The sequence below is a fragment of the Mixophyes fleayi genome, chromosome 9, assembly GCF_038048845.1.
Source record: "Mixophyes fleayi isolate aMixFle1 chromosome 9, aMixFle1.hap1, whole genome shotgun sequence".
In the NCBI taxonomy this organism is placed as follows: domain Eukaryota; kingdom Metazoa; phylum Chordata; class Amphibia; order Anura; family Limnodynastidae; genus Mixophyes; species Mixophyes fleayi.
Window position 1 is genome coordinate 53,408,130 of NC_134410.1, and position 17,326 is coordinate 53,425,455.

Sequence of the window (17,326 nt, forward strand, 5' to 3'; positions counted from 1 at the left end):
AGCAGTTTCACCTCAGAGGTATGCTGGAGGAGATTTGGGAAGTCATTGTCTTTTCTGCATGTCTGAAGGAGCTGTTCCAAACTACAACCAGCTCCACCATCAACCATGCCTTGTTCCCACATAATCCAAAATTTATCATACTTCTTATGCCTATATCTGATGTCCCTAAACACTCACATAAATTGATCTGCCTTCCTCCTCTCATTACTCCTACTTCAACCAAAATTGGCATCACTGGTCCAGTTTGTAGCTGGTTATTGATTTTTCGTATTGTTTTTTATATTGTTCTTATGACTACAGCTTAACATTTTGTTGTTGTACAGGTTTTTGTCACAGTTATTTGCATTGCCCTTGATGCCTTCAATAAAATGTAAACAAAAATATTTTCATATGTGACACTTCTGGAAACCAGCTAGCCCTGGCAGGCATAAACTGCTTAGGTATGCTACACTTGTAGAGCTTCAAGCACCAGTATGCCCTAGCATCCAGGACCCACTGGGATCTGCAGTGTCTCTCCAGACATAACTCTCCATAAGGAGACACAGGTAAGGAAAATGCAAAATCTTAATACAGACATATGCACATACTATCCAGCCCAACATTTCTACCCAGTGGCCTGTTTCTACTTGAAGAAACACATAACTCTTTAGGGACTAATGAGTAAAGGCAGGCGTCTTATTGATCCCCATCACTTAGAAGAAAATCCAGTGCGGGGAGAGGGTGATTATCAACTAATTACCCTAGCAACTGCTGGCACTGCTGGCAACCTTGGTTTATTTGAAGTGGTGGCTAGTTGTGCTTAGTGGCATTGGGAGGGTGAGATACTCACTTTTTATGCACTAAACTTGGGATTGTGTTGGAGGTGGCTTGAAATCATGACAACCAGCTCTATCTGACTAGCATAGATTTTAGCTATAGAAATTTGGTGGAGATGTGTCCTTTACAAAATGATTTAAAATATTACTGACAGTGGTCATGGTAATTAAGTGGCATAGTTGTTAAATGACATTTTAAAGACAGGTGTATAACAGACCTGTAAATGAAACAAAGTTTATTTTTGAACCCCATTTATTCGCAGTGTTTAGTGATACCATCATAGCAATCTCATTGAACAGGCCAATAAAAGGTAATTACATTTTTAAATATTACATAAAATAAAGCTAATATTTACCTAATAAATCTGTCTGTATTTTTGTTTTACTATTGTGTATGCAGATTGTATTAGGTTGCAAGATTACAATCATGAAATACTAACATAAAGATATAATGATAAACTCACAAACTATGTATAAGAAAAAGATTTAATAATTAATATGACAATTAAAATACTTCGATAGGTTGTTAGACACACACGTAATTCCCTGGATTTTCAGCATGGAGACCTCGCATTCAACAAGCAAGTTGAATCATGCATCCTAGAATACTTTGATAGAGGAGATCTGGCACAGCCTTCATGACTCTCCAGCGAGGTCTAAAGAGGCCATCTTATATAATCCTTTTCCTTACACTAAAGTGAATGCTGATGCAATATGAGCAGTTGATGACAGTATCATTCTGAGTAAAACAGCTAAGTTTGCAAACTGAGCAATTATATCCATATATTGCTTAAGAACAAACATTACAACAAATACTTAAGAATACACAAATACTCTCTGTCTGTTGTAAAACCAACATTACCTTTAATTGGTAAATAACCATTGTCTGAGCTAGATTAAAGGACATAGTTCACTGTACCAGGTTTAGGGAAAACATGGCCATAAAAGACAAGTAAATAATGTGCTGAAACATCACAGACTTAGGGCTAGATTTATTAAGCTGCAGGTTTGAAAAAGTGGGGATGTTGCCTATAGCAACCAATCAGATTCTAGCTGTCATTTTGTAGAATGTACTAAATAAATGAAAGCTAGAATCTGATTGGTTGCTATAGGCAACATCCCCACTTTTTCAAACCCGCAGCTTAGTAAATCTAGCCCTTAGTATCTGTTCATAAAGAGACACATAGAAATCAATGATAGACTCCATCTTGTTTCATAATTAAAGGAAAATAATACCATACTGCTACACAGATCTACCTTTTGTATACACTTCTGAGAATCCAAATAGTCAAATAGTAGTTTTCTGAGTTTGTGATTTTAAGAAATGCAAATCTCTTGCCTTAATGGTAACCAGCAGGCATAACAACACTGAGCCTAAATTCAAATTGGATGTATGTTCATTTACAGGGCAGAAACATACACATTTACACATTGTGCATGCATACCAAAATGCATCCTTATCTACATTTGAGTGTATCTTAGAGCCTGGTGGGACAAAATAGTGAAGGGTGAGTTATAGCTGAGTACATTAAGAGTGTTTACATGTAAGTGTTTCACACTAAAGATGCGACCTAACAAAACTTGAATGCAATCCCAGATATGCTTCTTTAGAGATGTATCTTTTGTGGGTACTGGTGCCCTGGTGTATATATGATGATAACAGCAGCACTATGTAGCTGCCTGTGATTGGTTGCTTGCATATTGATCCCTCCAGCTAATTGCAACTCATTGAGGATAAGCACACTTGTGCACCTGGCAAACACCTGACATAGTGGAAATATTTTCTCTGTTTTGAGTTGAACCTATTTCCAGATATATGCAACTTAACATACACACACAGGTCCTGAATGTTTGTGACATAAAATGAATACCTAGTTTGGGGGTTCAAAAAAAATCTAAATGAGGCTCAGTATTTGTAACAATTCTGGCAAATAGCCAGGCGCGGGCTGGCAAGATGCAGCCCGGGGGGTGCACAGGCGGCCGCATCACATGATACGTGATGCGGCCGCGTCATCAAGGAGGCGGGCCCATCACATGATATTTTTACCGGCGGCGGTCATGTGATGCGGCCGCCGGTAATAATTAAGTTATAGTGCAGCTGGGGGGGGGGGGGGAGGCGAAGCTGGGCGGCCGGCCCTTACAATGGGTAAACTGAGCGGCCCCCTGCCCCCCAGGCCAGCCCGCCCCTGCAAATAGCTATAATTTCCATCAACAATTACAGGTATCCATCTAATAGCAGAACTAATGAAGATCTGTCTCTGGCGACATTGTTACCAAGCTGCCTGTAGCCTGGTAGCATCAGATAGTGCTTGAATTCTGTGCAGAGCAAGCAGCTTAAGATAAGGTAACATGTTATGGAAATTGAAGTGGGATTAGCAGGCCAAGTAGTCTCAAGGCTGCATGAGCATTTCTGTTATTGAGAACAACAAAACTAAACAATATTACACAACAGGAGGCCAGCCATTGCTGTTTCTCTTAAACTAAAACTCAAAGTGAACCGGTTCCATTGACAAATATGTATGTTTGGGCACATGCTGAGTTGAACCTATGACCAGTTGCATAGCATGAAATATGCACAATTGTACTTCACATGACCACAAAAAAATGTGTGCATATGCAGATTTTATCATATCTGAAACTGCTTCTCCTTACTTGAAGAAGTGAGGGAGGGAGGGAAGGGGCAGTCTTATGTAGAACGAGTACAGTAAGTGCATGTTTCTGTAACTGCGAATTGAGGTATTTACATATGCGCCTGTCACTATAGTTGTCTCTTGAGGCTGCTGGAAAGCAGCTGCATGTATTCGCTGATGATGATGATGATGACTGGCAACACTAAGTAGTCACTTCTGATTGTATGATTGAGGATTCGCCTCTCCAGATGATGATGATTCCTTCATTGCTATGGACCATGTTATAATATTTAATGGTTTATGTGTGTGACTTTGCTTCCACTTGTGGTCACACCAAGACTGCACTGGAGCTATAGAGGCATGTTTTTTTTAATAATACACCATATAGTGAATGTGTTTAATGCTAGTAAAACAAATGTTAGCAAATGTTTCTGATTAGGACACTTATATTACAATTATGCTTGACTAGGCTTATAAGACTGTGTACTGCAATTGACACTTATACAATTATTACTGTAAACACAATACTTCTGTCTCATTTATTAGTCTTTGTGACAAAGAGAGGTGTTTGCCACAGGCTCCTAAAAGAGGAGACAGGTATTTAGCTGGCAATCTGCAGAGAAAGGCTGCAAACGAAGTAACACATTTGTACAGTAGTTCACCTAAGTTAAAGAGAAACAGGTGGAGGACATATGTGTGAAATAATAATAGTAAAGAGTCTAATTTAACTAAACATCCTCCCCCACTCCTATATCACCCCCTTTCGCTCTATTCTCAATGTGGCTGCAAGACTTATTTTTCTATCACGCCACTCCTCCTCTACCTCCCCTCTCTGCTTTGCCTTACACTGGCTCCCTTTCCCCTACAGAATCCTCTTTCAACTCCTCACCCTCACCTACAAGGTCCTTTCCTACTCCACTGCCCTTTACATGTCTAACCTCCTCTCCATTCACACTCCTGACCACTTCCTGCGCTCGGCCAACGACCATTGCCTCTCCTCTGAACTGATCACCTCATCCCATGCCAGAATTCAATATTTCTCCTGCGCTTCCCCCCTCCATTGAAACAACCTGCCTCGCTCCATCTGTCTCCTAATCTGAGCTCCTTCAAACAGATACTCAAAACCTATCTGTTCCTCAAAGACTTCCAGCCATCCACCTAACCTTCTCCTTCTCCCTCTTTTCCTGTCCATGCTCCTCTTGTGCTTCATACCCTCTACTGACACCTCTAGTGCTTGCTGTCTGTTTCCCCTCCCTTTAGCATTTGTGCTCTTATAAGCAGGGCACTCTTTCCTTCTGTCTCAACTCCATTCCTCTTCTCCTAAGCCATTGTACTTGCTGTGCTTGGAGCTATTTTTTGGCTTTGGTTTTACTCGTCTCGTTTTGTTGTACGACGCTGCAGAATTCTTGTGGCGCCATATAAATAAATAATAATAACATGTTTTGAAGTGGTTTAAAAAAACATATTTTCCACAGCAAGCTGCAGCCTGGCAGTGTGTGTCTCAAATCAAAACAGAACACCTGCAACAAACTCCCTTTTAAAGGCAAGGTGGGAGTGTCATCTGTTCATCAAATTAGTGAGGGGTGTAAACTATTTAAACCTGTCTGTTTCATTGCTCTTTTGTGACTGATATCAGATAGTGGCCGGTAGCTAGAGAGTTGGTCTCTCTCTATCTAGCGATAGGGTTACAAGAAAGAGTGTGTGTCAATTTACTTTATCATCCTGACAATAAAAGCAAAGTAAAAAGCAAGAAGGTGTTTGTGTGTGCATCACCTGAAGTGTTACAGTGGCACATAATGTTTCTTTTTTTTCTCTGACATATAGAACATTGCTTGTCAACTAGCATCCCATGGTCGTCGCCTCCACTGGCAGCAGAAACTACAACAGCAAATACACAGTAGAGTGTCTGCAGGTTATGTGTGAGCCTCTTTATAATGCGAGACAAAGAGATAAGATGCCTTTTCCAGCTTCCACTTCATGTCATGTGCAGGGCCTAGGGCCTGATTCATTAAGGATCTTAACTTAAAAAACTTCTTATTTCAGTCTCCTTGACAAAACCATGTTACAATGCAAGGGGTGCAAATTATTATGCTGTTTTGCACATAAGTTAAATATTGACTGTTTTTTCATGTAGCACACAAATACTTGATAGCTTATTTGTACACTGAAATTTAAAGTTGATATTTATGTGCTACATGAAAAAAAAGTCAGTATTTAACTTATGTGCAAAACAGAATTTGCACCCCTAGAGCCTATGATCGGCAACTGCTCAGCAATAACACTGCAGACTAAATTGTTGGCTGTGTTACATTTATGTATGTCTGGCTCAGATCACAGTAGCTGTGTCAGCAGGAATGTCCCAGACTGCTTATAGTTGGGAACTAAAATGAATAATATGAGCATTCCTGTCATGCATGTGTTTATTAATTTGACACTGGATGAGAAACACCGTTTTAAGATAAAGAAGCAATTTTACAACATTGTTCAATTTTAGCATGTCAGCAATGAATGATACTCATGTAGCCCTTGTACCAATGGTACCAATTAATCCTTTTTTTAATCTTAAATATTAAATATAAAAATCCAGGCTAATTTCCAGGGAGTGTCCATGATTTATTATGAGGCAATCAGTAATATGGAATACATTATCATAGAAGCAATGAGAACATGCATGGCTTAGCTATTAATTCTTTATTAACTAGCTATATAGCCAGACCAACTCTCAGACCCTATGTGTGTTGAAAGAGCTGCAAGATTAACAAGGTATCCCTCCTTGATTACCAGACACAAAATGTAATAAGAAAATCATGTACTCATTGTCTCTCTGTGCAAAACATAGTCAATAAATAAAGTTCTAGAACCAACAATATATAAGTGTTTACTGAGTTAGAACAGTGATTATATTAAGCGTACAGAAGAAATGTCGGGTAACAAGCTTATGAATCACTCCAATTTTCATATATGTTCTCATCTGTCCTTGCATTACTGTTGCAGACCTGGATATATAAATAAATGTCCTTACTTCATAGACCTTTGCATTCGATGGTATTTAGTACTTCTTTTAATTATGCTATGATTCTATTAATCAAAGTCCTTCTAATTTCATGGATATTTAAGTAAAGTGTAATGTTTGCTGAAAGGGCAGAAATGGTTTCAGACTCTTGATGTATGATATAATTTTAAGGTGTTAGTACACTTCAAGTAGAATACATGTAGGGTGACAGCCCTCATAGTATAAGATTGGCATTGACATCCATACAATAGGACGTGAAGAGCTTTGGCTCCTTGCTGTATCATCATCCCTGGTCTGGACAAAAGAGATTTTGTGTTTGGGTACAAAGCTACCATAAAGTCCAGATAAGCCTTTGTGATTAATAGTCATTGTATGGGTTTTAAACTTATATCTTAGAATAAACTGTAAGATTTCATATGTGGCCATCTTTGGGCTTGCATTTCATCCACAGCATAAGACGCTGAATCCTGGTTGTGATTGCTTCCACACTGAAACAGAAGATTGGCTTCTAAGAAGTCTTCAAAAGATAAACTCATCCTTTCTATATAAATGTATACTGCTTTTCACTTGAACAAGCTTAGTGTTTTATAACATACTTCACTATAAGCATCCTTTAACTTTGTTCTATTTATTTTATTTAGATTGGTCAACGGGTTGTGGAATTTCGAGAAAAATGAGCTGCTAAAACTTTAAATTCAACGTCATTTGTGCTGATTTATGAACAGGTGCTTGGAACGCTTATTAGGGATCTATAATTATAAATATAATATATGTTAGATCCTATTATACTTTAGTTAGCCAAATACACAAAGACTAGTACTTACATTCATATTCATAAATCTTTATTGTTAAATATTTATGGTATTTCAGATTTCAAAAATATTTTCTAATGTCTTGTCCGAGATGTTGGTTCCTGGTGTGTCATATCTTCCAATTCTATAAAGGTAGTAAATGGGAATCAAAGAGTCCTTTTTATAGATGTGGTAAACCTGATCTCCCACGTGGCTTTTGTTTAACATAATGTCCAGACAGCACTATAGCTAAATTTTATGTTGTGATGTATGTGGACAGGTACTTAATATGAAAAGCCCAAAATTAGTATTCAACAGAAATTAGTATGTCTAAGCCAGAGGAAAACATATATCATAAATAGACTCCAATTTGGTATCTGTAAGTAAAGGAGGTCCCTGAGAATAACCTCAGATAATGCAGATATAAGAGACTGTGGGCATGATTCATTAACGAACATAAAACAAATGTAATGTGCTGTTTTGTATAGAAGCACATAAATCAAGCATACATACGTTTATATTCAAGGTCAAATGTAAATGTGTATGCTTGTAATACGTACCTTAATGTAGACGAGAGTAATTCACTTACGTAATGTAGAAGCGAAAGCATGTAGTAATGACTTTTTATTTGCTCATCTATGTCATTTATGAGCAAAGGCACATTAGTGTGCTACATATTATTATTATTTATTATTATTATTAATATTTATTTATAGGGCGCCACTAGTTATCCGTAGCGCCGTACAGGGACAGACAGAAACACGGTACAGGGTGAGACAGCACGGAACATTTAACAAAAAGCACAGTAACTCGGAAGCTCAAAGTACAGCTAGATGAAAGGTGAGAGCCCCCAGGGGCAGAGAAAGGGGTAGAAGGGCCTCACGGAAGAGACAAGGAGCTGGAGAGCAGAGTTAAGGTGGTGGAGAACAGGAGGAGAGGAGGCCCTGCTCGAAGGAGCGTACAATCTAAGGGGAGGGTAGGACGGACAGAGACGCAAGGGTAAAAGGAGGAACGTGGGGAGAGCGGAGGCATAGACGGAGAGGGGGGGAGGAGAGCGACGAGGAGGAAGGTAGGAGGGGGACAGGAAGGAGGGCGGGAGAGGGAGGTGGGTAGGTGGGAGTCTGGAAGGAGGGCAGTTAAGTGGGGGACTGGAAGGCTATAAGGAAGAGGTGTGTTTTTAAGGCCCGTTTGAAGCTGGACAAGTTGGGTGATGTTCAGATAGAGCGGGGGAGCTGGTTCCAGTGGAGGGGGGCAGCACGGGAGAAGTCTTGGAATCGAGCGTGGGAGGAACACACAGGCGTGCAATTCTTTCATCAACCTAATTCACCTTATTGCTCATAAACACTCATATTTGAAGACAATTACTGCATACTAACCCTTTATATGCATTATGACATCAACCTGCACTATTTGATGCTATAAATTTCCCTGTACTGATTAGTATTGCTTTCAATGGGCATTACTACTACTAGACATGTTCATTGTTTTTTTTGCTACTGCTAGGCATTAATGCACTTTATCATGGGCATTATAAAAAACATATTTTAGCTTTCTAGCATTATTACTGCCATATTATTGTCATGGAAACAGATGAATATAGGTCTCTAGTACTAACCCTAATTGATGCTGGCAGACCAGAGGTGCGGAGTCTAACAAATTCCCCGGTATTCACCAAGAACCACAAGGCAGGATGGATGAGAAAAGAATAGCACAACCACAGCACAACATAGCAGGATGGATTTTGCTGTCGAGAACTCACAGGTCGTGGCCCATTGGACTGTCTCAGGGTGTAGTACTGTGTAGAGAAAAGAATAGCACAACCACAGGCATACAGAGGAATACAGTAGAGAAAGGTCAGGCAAGCGGGAGTCAGTACACGTGGGAGCAGCGGAGTAGCCCAAACGGTAAACAGGAAGGAGGGTCACGACAAGTCAATAATAGTACACTTACGGCTAAAAACAGAACACAAGCAGTAGGCAGAGGCGGAGTCCAGGGAAAGCCAGGTTTGGTGTACAATGTAGTCAGGCAGGAGGATGGTCAGCACAAGCAGAGGTTCGGTACACAGTATAATCCAGCAGGAGAACACCCAAGGATAGGAGACTGGAGCAAGCACTTAGGAACAAGTCCAGGAGGTAAATGTATCAAGGTCCGCTTTTTGCATCATTTAAAAATCGTGGCAAATCACGGGTGATAACCCGCAGTTTTAGTCCCCAAGTCGCCATATGTATTAATCTGCGATTTTTTTCTCTGATCTTCAAAATCGCTGGTTATCTCTAGCAATTTGCTAAGATTTCAAACACTCTCATGTTTAGCTAACTCTCCCATGTTTAGCAAACTCTCTTATATTCCCTAGCTGCGTGATTAGTAAACACATCACTGTTACACTGCCCTGTCCATAGAGCCGGAGGTCCGGCGGCTGTCAAAAGTTTACAAATAGATCAATATTCCCCCCAAAAAAATAAGTGGGGTCCACTTGTCCGAGCACTATTAAACCTTGTGCTGCCAGCCTGCTGCAGGTTGTGTGAAAAAATTTGCATGGGTTCCATGGCAGCCAGATCATGCTGTAAGTTGGAGAACCACAAGTGTTAACATGGCCTGACACCCATGGCTGGCTGAGACCTGTAGTTTCACAAAAAAAGTTAAAAAAACACCACACCCTCATTAAAACCACACACTTTTAATAAATAAAAAAACAAAACATAACACAACCTCTTTTTACCATAATCACCAATCTGACTTCTTCTTTTGTCAGCAGCTTTTAGTCCAAATGTGTTTGAAACCCATGTCCATAAATATTTATAGATCCAAATGTCCATACTTGAAAACCATGTCCATAAATAATTGAAGATCCAAATGTCCATATGCTGGTGCTTGTAGTTATAAAAGCATCAGCATGCCCAGACTGTTTATGGCACCCTGGCGTGGCTGGGACTTGTAGTTTCATAAAATAAAATGGCGTCTGTTGTTCTTTTTTAACTTTATAATCACCGATCTTATGCTACACCCACCGTCCAGGAGTGTAGGAAGAGCACAACTGCTTCAGCACTGGGCTGGGTATTCCTAGAGGGGAGGCCCACACATATTTTTTGCGGACCCCACTCCCTAGGAAATCCAACCCAGTGCTGAACAGCATGGGGTTGGTATGCCATTATGGCAGGGGTACCTCTGCCACGTGTCCCCCTGCTATAGTCCAATCCCACCGTCTGATTTGCCTAGTGTTGGTTACATGAAATCCAGGGGAATCCCACGCAAATTTTTTCTCAATTTTCATGCAACCAGCAGTAAGCTGGCAGCACTAGGGTTAACAGTGCTCGGATGGGGGGACCCCACGCATTTTATTTTAATATTTATTTACTTTTAAACTTTTGACAGATGCCGGACCTCCAGCCCTATAGACAGGGCAGTGTAACAGTGATGTGTTTACTAATCTTGCAGCTAGAAAGCAGCGTGTTGTATCTAGCGCTTTTAAAGCAAACTCAGGAGAGTTTGCTTAATCACAGATTCATACATTCGAGACTTGTATAGCTATTGTGGCAAACATTCAGGACTTTGATCTATATCGGTTTTTGAATTAGCGATTTTGACAGAAACACATCTCTGCCAATTTTACATGAAATCTCAGGTTCATACATCAGCAAGTTTCAACTCTCCCGAGAAAAACGCTGGATTTTCAAAATCGCAGCTTGATACATTTGCCCCAAGGAGTCAGACGCACGGCAACCAAGTTGCTCTGACACTGTATGAGTGTCAGGGCTTAGTTTTGAAAATCCCGCTCTAACAAGCCCTTTGGAGCAGACCTTTATCACATTATTAAACAGCTGCTTTGACCAATTAAAACACACATACATAGTTTTTTTTTTAAACTAGCAAACTTTTTGTAAACATAATGTTGCTCTATGGGTGTATATTTGGCCCACAATTTTATAACTCGGCAGAGTTCAGAGTTGCAACATTAAGCAAAATTCTCTGAAAAATTAATCTTAGTGTGAGCACAGTACTAGCCAGAGAACTGCATTTTGGAGGCACATGCATACATATTAGGAGGGAATTGCTTAGCAACAAACACTTTTATGACTTATGATGTGAGACACCTGTAGAAAGAATTGTAAGACATAGCCTAAGTGCATAAGTGTGTGAATGTGGAGGGCAATGTGCAAAGATAAGTATTGTGGAAGTCAAATAATTGGATGAAGTAAACTAAATTGATTAATATTATATTACCGTGCGATTGCAATTAGTATGCCACGTGTATTGATGCAATCGCACGGATTAACAACATACATATTACATTCACACTTACACTTATAAATAATAGACATTTATTAAGGTTCCAATACACATGAATTTATTAGTAAAATTTATTAGGAATTAATTATACATATATAATATTAAAGTTAAGGTATTTACATTTCAGGTCCTCTGAAAGGTACAGAGTTTGGTCTTATATTAAAGTTTATTTCACCAGCATTAACCCAGTTTCAATGGAGTAGCGATCACATCTAGCGGTCACAAGTTATGAGCAATATGAGATTAATACTCAAAAGTACTTTGTTTATGGTTCAGTTTGAACTGGTTATTCAGCGGGAAGAAACATAGGCAACAGTTAGAGTGAGTTGCCCCCTCCTTTGTGAAAGGATCAAATGAACCGAGCTATAGCAAGCAGTCTACTGGAACATCGTTAACTCTGGATCAATGAAAACCTCTCTTAGTATTATGTCTATATTTGTGACATCATCACTGTTTATGCTAATTCAAACTGCATATAACCTTGCTGGGCCAGTGTCTTATTTCTCTCTTCCGGACTACAAAGCTGAATGTGGACCTGGGCCCAGGAGGCGCTTGCAAAAATGTAATGTATTCGGTTTTATACTTTCCTGTTTATTGTTATATCATTTATGCTTCAGCATGATTTACTGTAAATCCTGCTATCTTTTGCTATTAAATCTCTTTGTGCGTTGGAAGCACAATAATCGCATTAGCCAATATTTATTGGTAGCGATAAAACAAACATTACAGTATAGAAAGATGAAACCAGATAGAATAGTAGAATATACCGAGCAAAATTGTTTCAAATGCAAAATTTTTATGTTGAAACTAGAGATGTTCACTGATCCCCATGTTCTGGTTTTGGTTTTGGATCTGGATTACCTCCGTGTTTTGGTTTTGGTTTTGGCAAAACCGCCCTTGTGTGTTTTGGTTTTGGACCTGTATTTTTTAGAAAAATTGCTACAAAATGCTAAAATCACATAATTTTTCTCTTTTTTGTTCCTACATTATTATTAAACTTAATAACACTAAATTCAAATCATTTGCAGTCAATTTTGACCAACTCACTGTTCACAATATTATTTTCATTCACTTTCGGACAAATACTGCAGCGACCTTGCTGGATGCTAAGCGACAGAACAATGACTCAAACACATGACAGTTCCTAGCACATCTAGGAAACATTTGCACACATCAGTAGCAGAAAAGAAAAGTGGTACAAGATGGAATTGTCCTTGGATCATGAAACCAGTTATGGTTCATTTGATCGCTCCACCCATTTCTTGGATAACTGGGGTAATTCTACAGCTAATACAATACGATGTTGATAGTAGGATCAGGTGGAGTTATGGCAAAGGTGTCACATTTTTTTCTTCAATTATTTTAGACCAGACCAGATGTCAAAATTTGGTGCTGAGTCATCGGCTTCATCCCTGGTCTCTTGGGAAAGCTAAGTTTTTTCCTAGCAGCAGTTTGAGTGAGAAACTGAAGGAGCAGATGTCGTCCTGTCACGTAACAATTCAGCTGTCATCTTGCTCACCAGGAACTCCTTACAACTCTTCAGATCTGGGTCATTTGGAAACAAAAAGAAGACATAGCTCTTAAACCGAGGATCAAGCACAGTCGCCAAAATGTAGTGATCCGATTTCAAGATTTTGGTAACTCTTGGATCCGGGCGAAGCAAATAAAGTTCTTGATTTACAAGTCCGATATACTTAGCGCAATTGCTTTGTTTCATCTCCTCCTTCAGTTTCTCAAGCTGCTCTTCCAAAGTCTAATTAAGGGAATCACTTGACTCAAGCTAGCAATGTCTGAACTCACTTCACAGGTTCACTCACTTCAAATGGTTTCAGCACCTTGCACTACACGGAAAGTATTCTCCACTGCGCTTGACTAAAATACATCCCCCCTCCTTTCCCAATGTCATAAGTTGTTGAATAGGCATGGATAGCTTTTCGCTGTTCCTCCATCCGCAGAAGCATATACAGGGTGGAACACCACCTTGTCACCATCTCTTGCTTCAGTTAGTGGCAGGGCAAATTAAATTGCTCTTGCAGCTGCTGCAATCTCCTACATGCTGTTGATGAATGCCAGAAATGTCCAGATATTTTACAGGCCACAGACAGCATCTCCTGCACATCCCTGTCATTTTTTAAAAAGATCTGCACCACCAAGTTTATTGTGTCAGCAAAACAGGAAATGTGAGGGAATTTACCCAGTTGTAATGCTCTCATAAAATTGGTGGCGTTATCAGAAATGACATATCCTGAGGAGAGACCAGACGGGATAAGCCATGTTGCAATGACATCCCTTTTTTAAACAGATTGTCAGCTGTATGACACTTAGTGAAGTCGCTTCCTCTTGCAAATGATTGTTTAACAGTCAATTGTTTTAAACTACTAGAAGTTTTCTTCTTAGTCTGCTTCTGGGATGAAGATTCACCCCTAGCAGCAGCAGCAACAGCAGAAGTGGGAATAATGCTCAAGAATTCTGCTGAGGAATCCAGGTTAGTGGAGGAGTCATCTAGCCTTACCAACTTGGATGCTGGACTAACTCCAAATGCTACTGAGGATATTGATGAGGACGGTGTTATGGGTGTAGATTGCAGGCATCGGGATGTAGGTGAGAGAAGGCTCTAGCTGATGATGGGTTGCTTGTTGTTATTTTTTTAGCATAAGTTTCTGATTTTCCCAACAGCTTGCCATGAACTCGCTTCAAATGGTATAACATTGATGAGGTTCTTAGATGGTTAAGGTCCCTACCTCTATTGACTGTGGCTTTACAAATGCTACAAATGGCTAGACAACTGTTGTCAGGATTTGGGTAAAAATAATTCCCCACATAAGAGGTGGATTTTTTGGTCTTAAGTCCAAGCATGACAATGGCCTTCTTCTTATGACGTGCCAGAACTGCTTCCACCAGTGCAGGACTTAAACAAACAACATCATCCTCATCAACATACTCATTAGCACCCTCGTCGGCTACACAAATATCCGCCTCATCCTGTTGCAATTCCAAAGGGGCATCCTCAATTTGTGTATCACCGGCTTGGGCTGTTCAGGCACACATATGCAGAAATGCTAAAAGGGGCCTTCTTTATGGGTACACTATCAGAATGGTCAGGATTACACATAGCACTCGGGGATACACTCTCCTCAGGGATTTGTGTCATTTCTGAATCTGAACATACATTTTCCTCTAATGCCTTACTGATTTCTTCCAGCTCGGCTTTCACACGTAAAAGTATTTGGATACCACTTTTGGAGCAAGGTCTTGCTTGGTCACGACTGACCTTACAAGAAGATGCCTCAGTGACAGTTACAGAACTAGCATTCATAGAGAAAGGTGAATGCCTCATTCTTCTTTGCCACTGCGTGTGTAGAAAGGCATGTTGGCAATTTCTTTTTTCTGCAGATAACTTTGCCCGAATTACATGTCTTTTTTCTTGACCAAGGTGAAAGGTGTTTTTTTACATTTTGGTTTTTCTGACTTACAAACACTATGCACTTTAACATAGGCATTACCAGATGACGTAGAGGGTTTACTATCATCATGACTGGTGCCAGCAGCTGCTTGGTCCTTCTGCTCTTCTGTGTACTGCTGTGAATCCATTTTAAGAACACGGTACACTTTGACTACAGATTCAGAAGACCAAGCCTTCCAGCCCTACTATTTGTATTTCAGCAATGGAGCAACAGAGCTCTCCTCTTTGTGTGTAACGTATATAAAACTGTACAATTTGACTGCAGATTTACAACAAGCCTGCCAGCACTACCAGGATTTGATGCTGCTATTTTCTGTTTGGATGTTTGTTTTTATGTGTTTTATTTATTAAATAGTTTTGAGGCAATACACCGTACCCCGTTTTTTTCAACTCGCCGGGAATCGGCGAGTTGACAGCTAAAATTTAAAGCGGCACTGGCTTGTAAAGACAAGCGCTACCTTTACAAGTTAGCGCCGCTTTAAATTTTAGCTGTCAACTCACCGATTCCCGGTGAGTTGAAAAAAACGGGGTATTATACATTTACCCCCAGATGTGATTTTGTTTTATCCTATATATTATATATATATTGATTGAAAAACGGATCAATGGGAGACATATATATGGATGAACAATACACTATCAAAGTGGATCCCTCTATTTGTATGTAAGTCTATTGTTAATAGCTTTGCATTTAAGTGTGGTTTTTGATCCTATCATCACTTATGGGTGTTACCTATAATCGCTGACACACACTATAGCAGTTTTTCTGGGTGTATACAACTGGTGATTAGTTAACCACTGACCCAGTATTTCTTTATTCTTTTACATATCAAACAACATCCCATATATCGCTTGGAGAAATCATCAAGATTTTGTGTCAATTAAGACCTTAATCTTCAGCATTTAGAGACCATTGTTGGAAGGAATATTCATTATTTGATGGAACATTAAAAAAGAAAAACATACTATAATGGACTCAACATTGATTAATTTCAGTTGTTGAGAATTGAGATCATTTTGTTTGATGCGCCTTATGTTCTTTATTGTTTTATATCTATGTTTTAAATGCAGTGGCATTTTATTGTGTATTTAGGCTGACATCGAGCAGGGAGCGCTATTTTTGGGAACCCCGTTTTTTGATTTTAAGTTATTACCAGCACTTGTATTTGCATTTCAGCAATAACAATAAGCAATGGAGCAATGGAGCTCTCCTCTTTGTGTGTAACGTATATAACACCATACAATTTGACTGCAGATTTACACCAAGCCTGCCAGCACTAGTATTTGTATTTCAGCAATGGCAATGGAGCAATGGAGCTCTCCTCTTTGTGTGTAATATATATTACATCGTACAATTTGACTGCAGATTTACACCAAGCCTGCCAGCCCTAGTATTTGTATTTCAGCAATGACAATTAGCAATGGAACCCTCCTTTTTTGTTTGTAACATATATAACATCGTACAATTTGACTGCAGATTTACACCAAGCCTGCCCGCACTAGTGTTTGCATTTCAGCAATAACAATAAGCAATGGAGCAATGGAGCTCACCTCTTTGTGTGTTACCTATATAACACTGTACATTATGGGACTGCAGATTTAGAAGGCCAAGCCTGCCTATTAATTCTATTTCAGCAATGACAATTAGAAATGGAGCTCTCCTCTTTGTGTGTAACGTATATAACTCTGTACAAATTGACTGCAGATTTACACCAAGCCTGCCAGCCCTAGTATTTGTATTTCAGCAATGACAATTAGCAATGGAACCCTCCTTTTTGTGTGTAACATATATAACATCGTACAATTTGACTGCAGATTTACACCAAGCCTGCCAGCATTAGTATTTATATTTCAGCAATGACAATTAGCAATGGAGCAATGGAGCTCTCCTCTTTGTGTGTTAACTTTATAACACTGTACATTATGGGACTGCAGATTTTGAAGACCAAGCCTGCCCTATTAATTCTATTTCAGCAATGACAATTAGCAATGTGGCAATGGAGCTCTCCTGAATGTCACTGTAGACATTGAAGAACACTGCTACCCCCTCCTCTTTCTATTCTACCTATGTTGTTGCCAAACTGCTCTAGATACTGTGCTTCCCCTCCTTTGTCCCTCTGTGAAACGGAGCTAGATCGCTGTGGAGGGCGGTATTTATAGAATCCAAAACTCTCGAGATCCGAGACTCGATGATGTAACAATGATGTTTTGCCTCGTTTTCAATTCCGAAAAAGCGCGAAATTACCGAGCCGGCTTGGATCTGCTAAGTTCGGGTATGTTCTCGGGGAACCGAGCCTGAGCACCTCTAGTTGAAACATACAAATTAC